General features: G+C 42.2%; 1 pseudogene; it reads left to right on the forward strand.

Moving 5' to 3' along the window:
* Nucleotides 1–11241: 11241 nt before the first annotated feature.
* On the forward strand, nt 11242–11879 carry LOC137225911 (large ribosomal subunit protein uL22-like; annotated as a pseudogene).
* Nucleotides 11880–14883: the final 3004 nt, after the last annotated feature.

The raw sequence follows: 14883 nt of genomic DNA on the forward strand, positions 1-14883 counted from the left end.
CCCAGGCTCCAGGAGTTTGATAAAGCTCGACAGCTAATTCTACTGTGCAGCCACGGTTGAGAACTCTTCTATCAAAGCTTCGCAGTACTAGAAATTTCCCCGTTGAAATGCAAAAATTTTGAGCAAAAGTGAAAAGTAAAACAATTACCAGTCATCAACATCTCTAGAATGAATTAATTTATGAGATGATTTCAAATGTTGAGGAGCTGTCCATGAAAGACTAGGAGTGAGAAGGTGGGGGTGTACAAGAGAGAGGTGCGGTGCTGGTATCAGGGAGCAGTATGAAGTTTTCGTAGGAACATTAGTGTCTAAGCTCACACTTGAGGTTAGCTCACCCACAAGTCAGAAAGCACTGTTTCCCAGGATAAAGGAAGAATTTACCTGCTCATCAACTTTCAACCACACAGAGGTCTGGAATCAAAAGTCAACACCATTGTATAGAAACCCATGCTGGTGAGGTGGGGAGGAGACACTAGCTTCTAATGCAGTACAAACAGATACAAAGGAGACCCAAACAACTGCTTCAGAACAAGGAAAACATTGCCTTACAGGCAATGACACCTCCAATTCAGCTAGATGCAAAGTGAAAAGGACTGAGAGTTGACACTTGGATTTCAGCCCCCTTCATTTTACCAGTAACTGGATGCCCTTAGGCTAGCCATTTAATTTCTCTTGTCCTTACAGTCCTTGTTAGAAGAGGAGCCGTCTTGTGATCTCAGAGGCATATTCTGGTTCTGGCATTCTGTTGTTCTCTAGAAGGTAAGCCATGCTCAAGGGAAATGCATCAGTGTGTTCACCCCCTCGTCACACCCTTCCTCTGACTGCCCATTTGGCTGCATAACTCTGGGCCATCAAGCCAATCCTTCCAGCTGAAAACCCTAACTCCTGAGACATCACTATTATGTCCTCCCTTTTGGCAGAGGTTTCATTTCAGGTGACTTTCTGTGTGAAATGGTGATTGAAAAAATCAACAAAGAAGGAGCCAGGCCTTCCAGAAACACAACAAATATGAATATTAGCCAGAGCAAGAGAAGTCCTGTTTGCACAGATGTTCTTGACTGAGACTTCTTCGGCTTTCATAAAATAAGCAAAATCTATCCCAGATTTTTCACCTACCCCATTCTGTTTTGTTGCTGCACTCAAATTGTCTGATACCTCCTACCTGTGGAGGTCCAATGGGGGACCTGGCCAGTATAGACCTCATATGAGGAAGGGTGGACAAGGTGGCGGGCAGACAGATCTGTCACCCACAGCTGGGTGGAGACCAGCAGACCACTGCAAGATTATTTCAAAGGACAGTGTGAGAGTTAGAAGTAGGGAATGAAAGCCAAATGGCCAAATGACTGTCAAAGTGAGGAGAGTCTCATTTTGGGTATCAGAAGTTGATGAACTGAGTGGAGGAATTGGGGACCCAGGATGAAGAGGGCAGGAGCCTATCGGTACCATAGAGAAGCAGGAGGGTGCTGTGGGCAAACACAGATGCAGACAGTTAAGCTCTGAAGTGCCCAAAGTGGTTTGCAAGGTGGGTAAGTCACAGCCAACTAAGAGTCCCAGATGAAACAGACACAAACGACCAGCACTTCTCAATAAAAACAAGGAAAACTTTTTCTTTCCTTAAAATCTTTATTAAATCAAATGAAGCCAGAGTCCCGTGGCTGTGATTTATTGCACTGGGAAAAGCCAGAACAACCAAATGACACATTTTCTTTTTCTCCTGGCAAGTAATTAGCCTCTGTATTGCTAAGGGGCCTGTCAGCAGCCCTGTCAAGGAGAAAGAAAACTCAGCTACTTAGAAGTACCAGGCTTTTTGCATTACTCACTTTCTCCTTTGCCCTTAAAGACATAGTCCTTTTTTGCTGGTCAACTGTCTCTGTGTAAGTAAGACAGGGAAAGGACTGGCAGAAGGTTTAACTGAAGATAGCTTAATAAAAGGACTTTATGGGCAAGTGGGCAAGATTAAGGGGATTGACATGAAATGGTGAGAGGCTCCAGGACCAGCATCAAAAGCTGGTGTAACTGTTGGGAAGGCAGGAGGAGCTGCCCTGGGCTTGGCATCCAAGCCCAGGAAAGGACTGACAGCATGGCTGTCACTGACCACAAGACTGGAAATGCTGTGCTAGAGGAAAATGAAAGGTCACATTGCCCCACCATGTGCAAATTCTGCATAATAATCACTGATAAAACTTGCCATAACTCACCTCTGTTAATCCTTGCAGCTGCACTGAAAGTTTAGCTCCAGTTTACAAGGGGAAAATAAAACAGAAGTTCACAGAGATTAATTCACCCAAGGCCAGGCTGATACTGGGGGGCCAGGATTTGAACCCAGGTCTGCCTGCCTTGCCAGACCATTCTGGTGCCAGAGCACGGTGCCTGAAAGGAAACGAAGGTTAGGTGGCATCTAATACCATGCCTGGAATGGAGCAGATGCTTCATTGATGTTAGCTGTCTCCTTCCCTCTCTTCTCAGTGATGACAGTTGCTCAAATATCATATATATAAAGATAGAATATATCTGTGATGTTCAATTTTGCCTCCCAGGAGATATTTGGCAATGTCTGGAGACTTTTTTAGCCTTCACATCTAGGATGGGGGGATGCAACTGTCATCTAGTGGGTAGAGGCTTAATATGCCACAGTACACAATATGCCACAGCACACAGTACACAGGACACAGTACACAGGACACAGCACACAGTACACAGGACACAGTACACAGGGAACAGTACATAGGACACAGTACACAGCACACAGTACACAGTACACAGCGTACAGTACACAGGACACAGGACACAGTACACAGGACATAGTACATAAGACACAGTACACAGCACACAATACACGGGACACAGTACACAGTACACAGGACACAGTACACAGTACACAGCACACAGTACACAGCACACAGTACATAGGACACAGTACACAGGACACAGTACAAAGTACACAGCACACAGTACACAGGACACAGGACAGAGTACACAGCACACAGTACACGGGACACAGTACACAGCACACAGTATGCAGTACACAGGACACAGTACATAGGACACAGTACACGGGACACAGTACACAGGACAGTCCCTCTCACAACAAATACATATATGCTGCAAAATGCCAATAATGCTAAGGATGAGAAACACTGGAATAAATAAAGTAAATGCATGGCAGTATAAAACAAAATAAAAGAGTATTCATACTCTTCCTCTTTATTCCCTGATGCAGACGTTCCTCTCACTGTCTAAATGAAAGCAAACTCCCAGACAGAGCCAGTGGCTAGTGCCGGGTTGGAGCACATGGATTTCCACTAAGTCCATGGAGCTTGCGTGTGCTAACCATGTCTCTTGAGCCCTTTCCCTCTCCAGATACTAGGTTTCTACTGAGTTACTCAATTCTCCCAACCACTGCTCCCAAAGCCCTCCCTTGATAGGTTAAAAAAAACCCAGACCCATTGTGCCAGGGTTCTGGATTCACATGTGTGATATTTGGAAGGCAAAGGGGAGGCAGACGTTTTCTTCTGGCTGCAGGGTCACAGAGATGTGGGGTTTACCTTGAGCAGTCAGCAGCCCCGTGTAGTGGAGAGGCAGTTGTGCAGTGGCAGTACGTGGATGGCAGAAGCACTGCTAGTGGCAGCGCCCTGATCCCCCTCCTCCCTCACTGGGGTGGAGGTGGATGTTCCCCTATCGGGCCAGGGCAGCCACCTTGTCTCAGGAGCTATTCCTGGATGCCAAGCCCAGGGCAGCTCCTCCAGCCTTCCCAACAGTTACACCAGCTTTTGATGCTGGTCCTGGAGCCTCTCACCATTTCATGTCAATCCCCTTAATCTTGCCCACTTGCCCATAAAGTCCTTTTATTAAGCTATCTTCAGTTAAACCTTCTGCCTGCCCTTTCAGTTTCCTATCAGTAACCTGGCTGACATTCCTTGGCATTGAATAATATGCCCTTCATGGGCAAAGTAATCAATATTATTTTTACATATTTTAGCTATTTTTTCATGCACATAGATCCAGAGAAAAGTTGGTGAGTTTATAGAGATGCCTGGCGTGCAAGACCTGCATAATCAAATTTTACTTAGTGCAATAGTAGTAGTAGTAAGTGGTAATAAAAACAATAATAACAATAGCTAAAATATTAGTGTTTACTATGTGTAAAAAAACTATGCCAGACCCTTTATACTCACTGTCTTATGAACTTCACACAACCCTACAGAGTATTTATCTTCCAATGTTTACAGATGAAAAATTGAGTCATAAGTAAAAACCACATATCTATTAAGTGGCAGAAGCATGATCTAGACCCAGAACTGATAGAAAAGCCATTAATGTTTTCATTATACCTTTTATTTATGTCTTCAGTAGACAGAGCTCTTGCAGTGGCAAGTGGCACAAACCCAACTGGATCTTGCTTAAAGGTAAAATGAGGTTATAAAATACTGCAGAAGCTCACAGAATCAAAACAAGTGCTTAGCAACATGGGTTTGGAAATCATGGGATCTGAACACCTGAATACCCCACCAGCCCAGTTCCAAATCCAGTTCCATGGAATAAGACTCAGGTTCCCCTGCCCAGGACTGTGTCTATCTCTTTACATCACTTCTCTGAGACCAGCGTCCTCTTCTCTGATAGGCCTTTCCATGCAAGCAGATATATGAGATGAAAACTATGGAACCAGCCAAGCAAATCTAATGCTCATAGGTCTCTGATTGGTCAGCTGGGTTGCATGTCCACCTTTTAGAAAAATTGGTATAGCCAGAGGGGTAATTCAATTTGAGTAACATCTCGATCCCTGAGGGTGGGAGAGAGGTGATGCTTTGATTGGCAGCTTGCTTGAGAAGCACAGGAATGAAGGGAGACCAAACCAGAAGAAAGAAAAGGGGCACTGAGCAAACAACCACAATAGATACACATTATGAAGTCCTTGCAAGTCACCTTTGTCAATGCATGTCTCACTTGGGAGATTTAAAAGGATGATGACTCTGTCTGAACTCAGATAGTACTTGACCCCTTGAAACCTTTAATTCTCTACTTTTTCTGAAAACTATATGAGATGAAATGTCTGGTACCACCAAACCAGGGCACAAGCTGGAATGATTAGACCATGAGCATTTTTAGTTCTTGACCTCCCAGTAAATAAATCCCCTAAGTGGCATGTGGCCAAGTACACCAAGGTGATTTCAGTCTAGGCACAGGAAAGCATGTAAAGAATGGAGAGTTAATGTCTCAGGGTAGCCTCTAGAAATCCAGCCCAGAGGTAAACTGGGAAGTATAATGAGAAAATAATGCTAACAACGATAGTAGTAGATAACAGTTGGCTCTCATGATGTACGAGAAACTGTTCTATGTACTATGCATATGTAACTAATTTAATCTCCACAACAATCCTACAAGGTAGATACTATAGTATCATCCCCAGAGTGAGTTTAAGTAACTTGCCCAAAGTAAGTGGTCCAAACACAGGCGTTCTCCCCCTAGAGCTCATACCTTGAAGCAATACCCTATACCCTATGGTAGAAAATAATCTGAAATCATTAGAGCAAACCTGAACTTGCCTAATCGTTGGATTGCTGTTGTAATTAAGAACTTAGAAAGCAAAAGAAAAGCCCCTTCTCACTTCTCATATATACTCACAGATGTCATCTTACCAATGGAAAAATGTCAGTAGTGAGAGGTAGGTGATGGATTTCTTCAACAGGACACACAAAACATATCATCAGGATAACAGCTGGTAAATTTGACTACATAAAAGTTAACACTTTTACATAACAAAAGACATAATAAATAAAGTTAAAAGATAAGTCATAAACCAGATAAAGCACTGTTAATGCTCAAAGCTAACAAAGGATTAAAATCCTGAATATAAAAAACTCCTACAAATTAATAACCCAAGAGAAAAATAGACAAACTATAAAAAGGCATTTCACAGACATATGAAAAGACTGTCAACTACTTGTGCAGTCAGGGAGATATGAATAAAGCACTGTAGGGGAGCAAAACTTGCCACCCCCAAAATGTCTCTTTCGTATGCAAATTATTTCAAAATGAAAACCATCAAGGCCCAAAAGACTCAGGAAGAAAATTGATGTTCCTCTGATTGCCTAAAAAATTTAGACAGAGGGCCTGTTCCCCCAATAGAGCTACCACCAGCGAGATCTGCAAGGAATATGGGTGAGGTGTGAGGGAGTAACAGGGCCTAGAGATCAGAGTCCACTCTGTGTCCCATTGTCTCTGCCTGGCCCAGCAAATCTTTGTTTACCAAACTTTTGCTTTTCCATCTCCATGTAAATTGCTTTCCTCCCCTTTGAAGTCCCAAAGCCCTACCCTCAGCATCCTCTTTAGTCTTTAGCTGAAGATGGTATTTAAGGTGAGGGCTTCACCCATTTTGGCAAGTTACTCAACTCAGTTTTCCTTGGTCTTTCCCATGTTTACATGTTATTAAACCTTGTTTAATTTTTCCTGTTAATCTGTCTCATGTCAATTTAATTCTTAGACCAGCTAGAAGAACCTAGAAGGGTTGAGGAAAATTTCTTCCTCTTTGACAGCACCAATGAGAAACCAGTTCACACCCATCCAATCGGCAATGAAGCTCAAGGCTCACAAGTCTGGTGCTGACAAAGGTGTGGAGGATGGGAGCGTCATAGCCTTCTGGTAGAAGGTGAGGTGGTGGGACAAGCACAGTTCTTTGGAGAATAATCTGACAACACCCATCAACCCCACATCCAGGCATCTGTCCTAAAATCACTCACATGTGTGTACAAGGGGATGTCTATCCCCAAGAATGTGGGTAATGCTGAACTGTTAGGTGGTGTTTTGGAAGGGCTCCGAGGAGCTCAGTTCTTTTATGTCTCAACAAAGAAAGAATTCAACGAGAGGCAAAGAGGTAGATCAGAAGTGATTTATTAGAGTAGGATACTTGTGAAGCTTACAAGCGGGTGGGCGAGAGGGTGCTGCGCCCCAAGAACTTAGTGGGCTATGTTTTTATAATCAAAGGAAAAGTGGGGAGGGGGAGAAGACCACCTTCTTCTTCATTCTTGAGTAGACATCACACTTCCATCATCAGCCCTCCTCCAGTTTGGGCAGGGGAGTTTTCTTGGCCCTACATGGTCAAGCCAGGACTGTCATGGCACTATGGAAAAATTATTTTAGGTTTCAGTACAATGACGGTCTTTCACTTTGAAATGTCACCTTTCCATAAATTGTTGTTTTTCATGTGTGCTGAGAGCATGTCTTAGGGGCCATTAACTTACTGAGCTCACTGGGCAGGATGTGGGTCTCATGCCACCATTGTTTTATTGTTTTGGGACAAGTCTCATGCTTCTGCTGCATGGGTTTTTTTGCTAAGCAGGCCTGCTTGGTTTTGTGGTTAAGCAAACCTGCTTTCTTGAATGATCCTTAACTTACAGGGGTCTCCCATACTTTTTTCTTTACTTAAAATCCCCTAGTGGGATTAACTATTTAATTACCTAATTTGTCCCTTTACTCTGTCCCTATCAATGTGGGCAATGTTTGTAATTTTGAGAAATTTCAAACAACTGTACTTTGCAAACCACAGAACAATCATAATTTAAATGAGGCATGTTTCTATAATGGGATATTCCACAACAGTTCAAAAGAATGAAGAGACACAACATACATCAAAATAGATAGAAATGAAAATATAGCATTGAAAGAAAAAACAAGTTATACTATGATATGCAGAGTTTATACAAATTTTGTAAATTTTAATTTACATAAACTATATACAGTATAAATTTTAATGTACATACAGCATTTACATATAATAATAAATATGTTAGTTTATGTTTGTAGAAATAATTTCATTCTTAATTAAATTATTATAATATTTAATTTAAGCTTAAAGTTTATGCAGTATATAAATATAATTTTATATAAGTATATGTTATATATAAATTATGTTTATATTAAATATAAAACTTAACTCATATACAGTATGAGTTTATATCTTTTAAGTTTATAATATTTTATGTGCATATGAATATATCATAAAAATGTGAAATACATGTAGAATAGTTATATTTGTTGCCATAGTACTTGCCTGTGGGAGAACATGGGAGCCAGAAAGGATACAGAAGGAACTTTTTAATTATATTTGTAACGTTTTATTTCTTAAAAAAATAAATAAATCTGTGTAGAAGGTACATGGGTGTTTTATTATATTTCTATTTCTAATATTTTTTATTTTAAAAAATTTATGTAACAAAAATATATATAAATGCTTCTAAGTTTCATTCTTCCAAGGGAAGCAAGGGCTTGGTTGATGGTCTAAGGCAGCAAGTGGGTCGTGTCTGGACCTTAGGGCCTGGTGCAGACCTGGCGAAGGGACAGGTCAGCTCGTGAACCTGCCTGGTCAGGAATGGAAAGAAGATAACAGAACAATCTCCAACACAACTCCCAGAGGAGACTCTGGGTGCTGGGAGGCCAGGGAACTTCAAAGCAACCAGTACAGAGAGGATCTTTCTGAACAATAGGAGCTAATCCAAAATCCATTTCAATTTGGTTTAGGAAAATATACCCATGCCTTCATCTTAAGGCAGGGATATCTGATGTTCTGAAAAATCACACTGAGGTCAGATTCTGAAGATGAGAGCTGGTTTAGGAAGAGTTAGCAAGGTGGTTAGTGCCTTGCCCCTTCATTGGGCAGCCTCCCAATTCTAGGCTGAGCTGGTGACCCACAACTCCATCTCTCTATCTCTCAAGTAGAAGCACCCCAGGGTTCCTCTAGACTTGGTTCATGGGCCCTTGAGCAAGTCACTTTCTTCTCTGAATTTCTATTTCCGCACGTGTGAAACACAACATGTGTGCCTGCATATGTGTGTATGTATGCCCATACACACACACACACACACACACACACACACACACACACACACGACCTTTCTCCAGAGCTACTGTCTCTCTGTTTCATACAATTGTGTTAGGATCATTCACATATGGCTCTTGCCAATAATGTTGATAAATAGGATGAGCTGAATAGTGAGGGTTGAGGAGCAGGGGATGATCATTATAAATCCATCCACCATAACTACATAGAGAAAAGTCAGTGTTGATTATGCACAATCATGTAGGAAGGCCCTACCCCTTTCTAGCTTTGAGAGCCTGGACAAGTTATTTCACCACTCAATTTCCTCTTGTGTAAAAACAGATTAAAATCATCCACCTTTCGTTGCTGAAGGGAGAAAAAAATGAGATAATATATGTGAAATCATATATAGAACCCCCCAAACTGTAAGTATTCAATAAGTGATAATATCTGTGTATTTATGTCTACATAGGCGTATTTATCTGTAGGCATTTATGTCTGAATATGGATATTTATCTCTATATATGGATATCCAAGCAGTCTTGAGTCAGCCCAAGAATATCCAGGGGAAAAAATAATGATTAGATTTGTCAAGCGAAGTTTTCCAGGCTGCCTTTCTGACTCCAGGCAAGTGAGCACTTGGCACTGTTTTCAGTATTCACAGCCACAGCAGTTTCAATATCCCCACCACAACAGTGCCTGGGGATACCTCTTTGTCGGAGTTCCTCTGGTTGACTTTTTTAAATGTCTGGGCCCCCCTGTTATGTTTATAAGATGTTCATGGGTGGTGTACTTGGAATTGAAAAAGCCCAAGATCACCTATCATTTTGTTCCTGTCCTCATTGGCAACCAGTATATCGCTCCACTGGGTCCTTGAAATCCAGTGAGCCACGCCCTAGACCCCAGGCCCTCCTTAGCCTGCATCTCCCTGAATCTTATGTCCACTGTTGATCAATAGTATTGATTCGTTTGCTTAGGATTTTCACTTTTACTTCTTAGCATAAAGTAAATAAAAGTCTTAGTCTGGAGTTGAGCTGTGCGCTAAAAGTAGCCTTTAAAATGTTTTCCATAACTCAAATTTACTCTCTTGTTTGACTCCTTAATCCACAAAAATAGCAGAACAATTTCTGTGGGCTGGGAGTTGCCCCTCTTCCAGTGCGTTATTCCATCTGGTTAGTCCTCAGTCTGTAGGATCAGGGAGATGCTGAGTCATATCTTACCCAGCCAACTGGCCCCTCAGTTCCAGCCACTACTGGGTCCCTTGGGTATATAGGAAAAAGTCTATCGCCTCTGGATTGGCCTAGTTCCCAGGAAACACTGACTTCCTATGTAAGGTCCCTCTGCTTAGACTCACCATGTACCCTCCTCTCCCTCTGGGTCTTCCTTCCTAACAGAGGACCCACTAGGGAAAGACAGTAAGGGCCCTCTCTGCTCTTGGACCTCATAAGTCTATCTTGGGTTCTGCCTGACCATCACCCCACCCCCAGGCTATTTCGGAGACCCACCAGCTTCCCATTTCTTATCACCTCTCTCTCTTCTCTTTCCCTCAGCCTGGAGTAACATTTTCCAGTCTCAAAATCTGGGAAATATTGGGAAGAAAGACAATTGATTAATATTCTAAAGATTTTATCCCACCCAAAATGTCATGTGTGCCGAGGTCCCAGTATACATGAAAGCGGAGGAGAAGGAGGTGGACTTCTATCAGTCACATGCATTATTGAATTCACAGAGGGTTCCAGGCACTCTGAGTAGCACTGAGGATATAGAAATGAATAGGACAAGGTCCCTGCTCTCCAGACACTCCTAGTCTAGTGGGGGAGGGAGCCAGGAAAACAAGTAATCACCATGCAATATGATAAGTTCAATAAAGGGGTACTCATCAGATCAAGGAAGGAGAGTTCAATTCACTGGTGGACAGGGATGGTGTTTTGGTCAGTTTGGCTGCTATAACAAAGTACCACATAGACTAGGTGGCTTATAAAAAACAGAAATTTATTTCTCACAATTCTGAAATTCCAAGATCAGGATGCTAGCATGGTCGGGTTCTGCTGAAGGTCCTCTTCCGGGTTGCAGACTGCTGACTTCTCCTTGTATCCTCACTTGGTGGAGAGCAGAGAGAATTCTCTGGGGTTCCTTTTATAAGGTCACTAATCTCATTCATGAGCACTCCACCCTCATGACTTTGTTATCTTCCAAACCAAATACCATCACACTGGAGATTAAGATTTTAACATTTGAATCTGGGGGAAACAGACATTCAGTCCATTGCAGATGGTGAGGGTGATTCAGAAAGTCTTTCTGGAATGGATGCTGAAAGTTCCAACTGACCAGAAGCAACCCTTCCTTCTCCTCCCTGCAGACACTGTCAGCCATACTCCTACAATTCCACTGACATTTGCCCACTGGGATCGCTACTTAAGAGGTCCTACTTTTCCGGTCAGCGGCCTGAGGTGACCTCTAAAAATGGTTTGCTATTCACTTGACCCAGAAAATTCCACAAAGTCATGCAAGTCGAGAGGTTCAAATCTTCGTGTTCACTTTAAGAACACTCGTGAAACAGCCCAGGCCATTAAGGGTATTCATATCCGAAAAGCCACCAAGTATCTGAACGATGTCACTTTAAAGAAGCAGTGTGTGCCATTCCGTTGTTACAATGGTGGAGTTGGTAGGTGTGCCCAGGCCAAAGAGTGGGGCTGGACACAGGGTCGGTGGCCCAAAAAGAGTGCTGAATTTTTTATTGCACATGCTCAAAAATGCAGAGAGTAATGCTGAACTTAAGGGCTTAGATGTAGATTCTCTGGTCATTGAGCATATCCAGGTGAACAAAGCCCCCAAGATGTGGTGCAGGACTTATAGAGCTCATGGTCGGATCAACGCATACATGAGCTCTCCCTGCCACATTGAGATGATCCTTACTGAAAAAGAACACATTGTTCCTAAACCAGAAGAGGAGGTTGCCCAGAGGAAAAAGATAACCCAGAATAAATTGAAGAAACAAAAACTTATGGCCCGGGAATAAATGCTGCAAAAAATAAATGCAAATAAAAGTAAAAAAAAAAAAAAAAAAGTCCTAAAAATAAATTATTGGTGGTAAGTTATTATGTTATCAGGAAAAGTAACACATTTAGCCTACAAATATACTAGGAGGGTTTATTTATGATCAATTATTAATATGACCCATCTTCACCTAGTAGAGACAGGTACTAATTGAAAAGAAAACAGAAGGAAGGCTTGAACAGGGGCACTATCTTGACTTCCCTAGAAGGACAGCCTAAGACAGGGATTCTTATTCAAGTGGTTTATGAAAGAATGCTTCCAGGAGAAGAGAGACGGAAGCAGGATAAGACAGGTGAACAAGAGCAAGGATGTGGTCTCAGCTGGAGATGAGCTTCAGTGTAATTTAGGATTGGCCCCACCTTGAGGCAAGAAGGGAGGAGAGGATGGTACAGTGGAGGACCACCTCTTTTGAGAAGGCTCCCACTCTCTGGGAAGGAGACAGCAGGGAGTGGTTATCAGCCACACCTCACAGCAGGGGATGAATGTCCATCAGGCAACTGGAATGTACCAACAGCATCCAATACAGGCCAGGGACCAGCAGGGAACCTGGGGTCCCCAGCATCCACAGGGCACTCAGTAGAAGACTTGAAAGACAAGGAAGAAAATGAGGCCAGAAAAGGAAAGTTCCATCAACCTGGGAGATTCCTAAGGACAGTTCTTGATAAATTGTATTTCTCCTCTGGTAGCCCCCTGAAAGAAGGGAGTATTTCCCCCACCTTGTTCTGCACTTGCCCAACACTCAGCTTAGAAAAGCCTTAGAATCTAGCAATGGGAGGCACCCCAAAGCCCTAATCTGCCTTGCCTCAACTGTGACTGCAAGATCTCAACTCCTCACTCTCCAGGTTGGAAAGGCTGTCAACAGTCCCTGCATCCACTACTGGTCCCTGACCAGCATTTTCCCCTTTAATCTCTAGCAATGCTAGCACTGTCTGGAGCATGACACTTACACTATAGCTGCAAATGTGGGCAGGAGGTGAGATACTGCCAACTCTCACTTCCAAATGGTTCTCTGTGGATTCTCCTCAGCATAACCAGCCTTGGGGAGCTTCTGAGAAACAGATCAGTAGCCTAGTTCTCAGCCGGAGAGTATCACTGCCATACTGGGGAACTAGCTTCTGCCTTGGCCAAGCTTCAGGGGAAAAAAAGCAGAAGTAAATGTGAGCATTGGCTCTTCAAGAGTCTGAGGGACTAATGGTATGCAAATGAAAAAAAAAATCTTTGTATATGTTGTTAAGAATCATGGTTCATAAAATATGCCCCACCCAATCCTGGGATTCCTTTAGCTAAACTAAGGTCTTTTCTTCTAAAATCAAATATTAGCCATTTTCCCAATTCAAATAAATTAATAAATAGAATTTTTTCTATTTACATCTTCTTTCTATTATATTTTCTTACAATTCTGTCACCTGTTTGTTTGCTGTTAAACATTTCTAAGCAACAAAGCAAGTATCAACTAGCTATGAACAAAAAACTGTGGGAAAACAAGTTATGTCTGGTTCATACTTAGTGAATGTGCAGTCATGGTTCTGATCTTATATTCCATACAGAGGATATTAAAATAATAACTGCCATTTTTAGCCCTACTATGTGTTAGGCTTTGAGATGCTAGACATTTTAACTCTAGTATTCTCATGTGTAATTTAGACAGCATTACCCCTATTTTACAAATAAATACATAAATGGATAAACTGAGGCACAAAGAGTCTCAAAGTTAATAAAACTTTACACAAAAATTAATTTTGTTGTGATGAGGGCATGTAATAAAGAGGCCTGAACTAGTCTTGAAGGTCAGCTAAGGTGTCCCTGAGGAGGTGATATTTGAGACAAGTTCTAAAAGAGGAGGAAATGGGAGAAGGGGGTCACAGGAAATTGCATTTGCAAAACCTGTGTTAAAGAGCACAGCTGCTTTGGAAAACATTCTGGCAAGTCCTCAATAGGTTAAATGTAGGGTTACCTTAGGCAACTCCTTCCTGGAGAAGGAATGAAAACACAGTCAGCTTCTGAATAAACTTCTAGGAAAACTCCAATTCTAAAGAAGGATGGGCAAGTCATGGGGGGAAAATCCACAAGGACTAGACTTCCTCTTTTCTCCTCAATTTTCATACTCCATTGGTGAGTTTAACACAGTGAATAAAAAAGATGGGCTACCCCCGTAGTTCTCAACCAAGGGCAACATTCCCAGCAGGGGATATCTGGCAATGTCTGGAGCCATTTTTCATTCTCATAATTGGGAGGTGGAGTGGTACCTGCCCAGTGAGCACATGACAGAAACACACTGTCCCGAGTGGAGAATGGTGTCAACTGGGCTCCAAATTGAACTATAAGCTTTGAAGCAAGCCTCTTTCTGAAAGATAATTTTATCATTCCTAGTAAGAAATGATAGAAAGACACAGACAGGCAGACAGAGAGTGAGGGAGAGAGGGATGTGAGCAAAAGTACTAGGCAGAGACAATCCCAGCTCAACACCATAAAAACTTTCTAGAAAACTTTCCTTTCCCCACATACATTCCACCCAGGGCTACTTTCATTCTGGGTCTTTCTCTTTTCTAAGTCAAAATTCACCTTCTTGATGTTTTCCTTAGAATGTTAGTGTTTGATGGCACTTGGTCAGCCATGAAGACTGGAGGGAGGTACGTCCCCAATAGCTTCAAGATGTCTGGGGCATAAAGTAATCCCATGACAGATGTGAGCACTATTATTACACACAAAGGAGGAGGTGGTAGCCTTGGGCTCTGAGCAAACTTGAAGAAAGGTCCAAACGCTGGTCAGCCCTGCGTTTTTCACCCAAAAGTTTATCATCTTACTGAAATTTCTATCATTAGAGCCAATTTGGGGGTGACAGTTCCTTTAAATTCAATGACACAGAATCCATGCATTGCATTTTACTCCTCATCCTGTATGCAAACATAGAGTAGTCATTATGACTTATATTCAAATTTCTTTCCATGTTACTTTCCTTAATATTCTCTGCTGCCACTTTAGCCACCACTGCTACAGCTCCATTAACTACACCA

The sequence above is a fragment of the Pseudorca crassidens genome, chromosome 6, assembly GCF_039906515.1.
Source record: "Pseudorca crassidens isolate mPseCra1 chromosome 6, mPseCra1.hap1, whole genome shotgun sequence".
In the NCBI taxonomy this organism is placed as follows: domain Eukaryota; kingdom Metazoa; phylum Chordata; class Mammalia; order Artiodactyla; family Delphinidae; genus Pseudorca; species Pseudorca crassidens.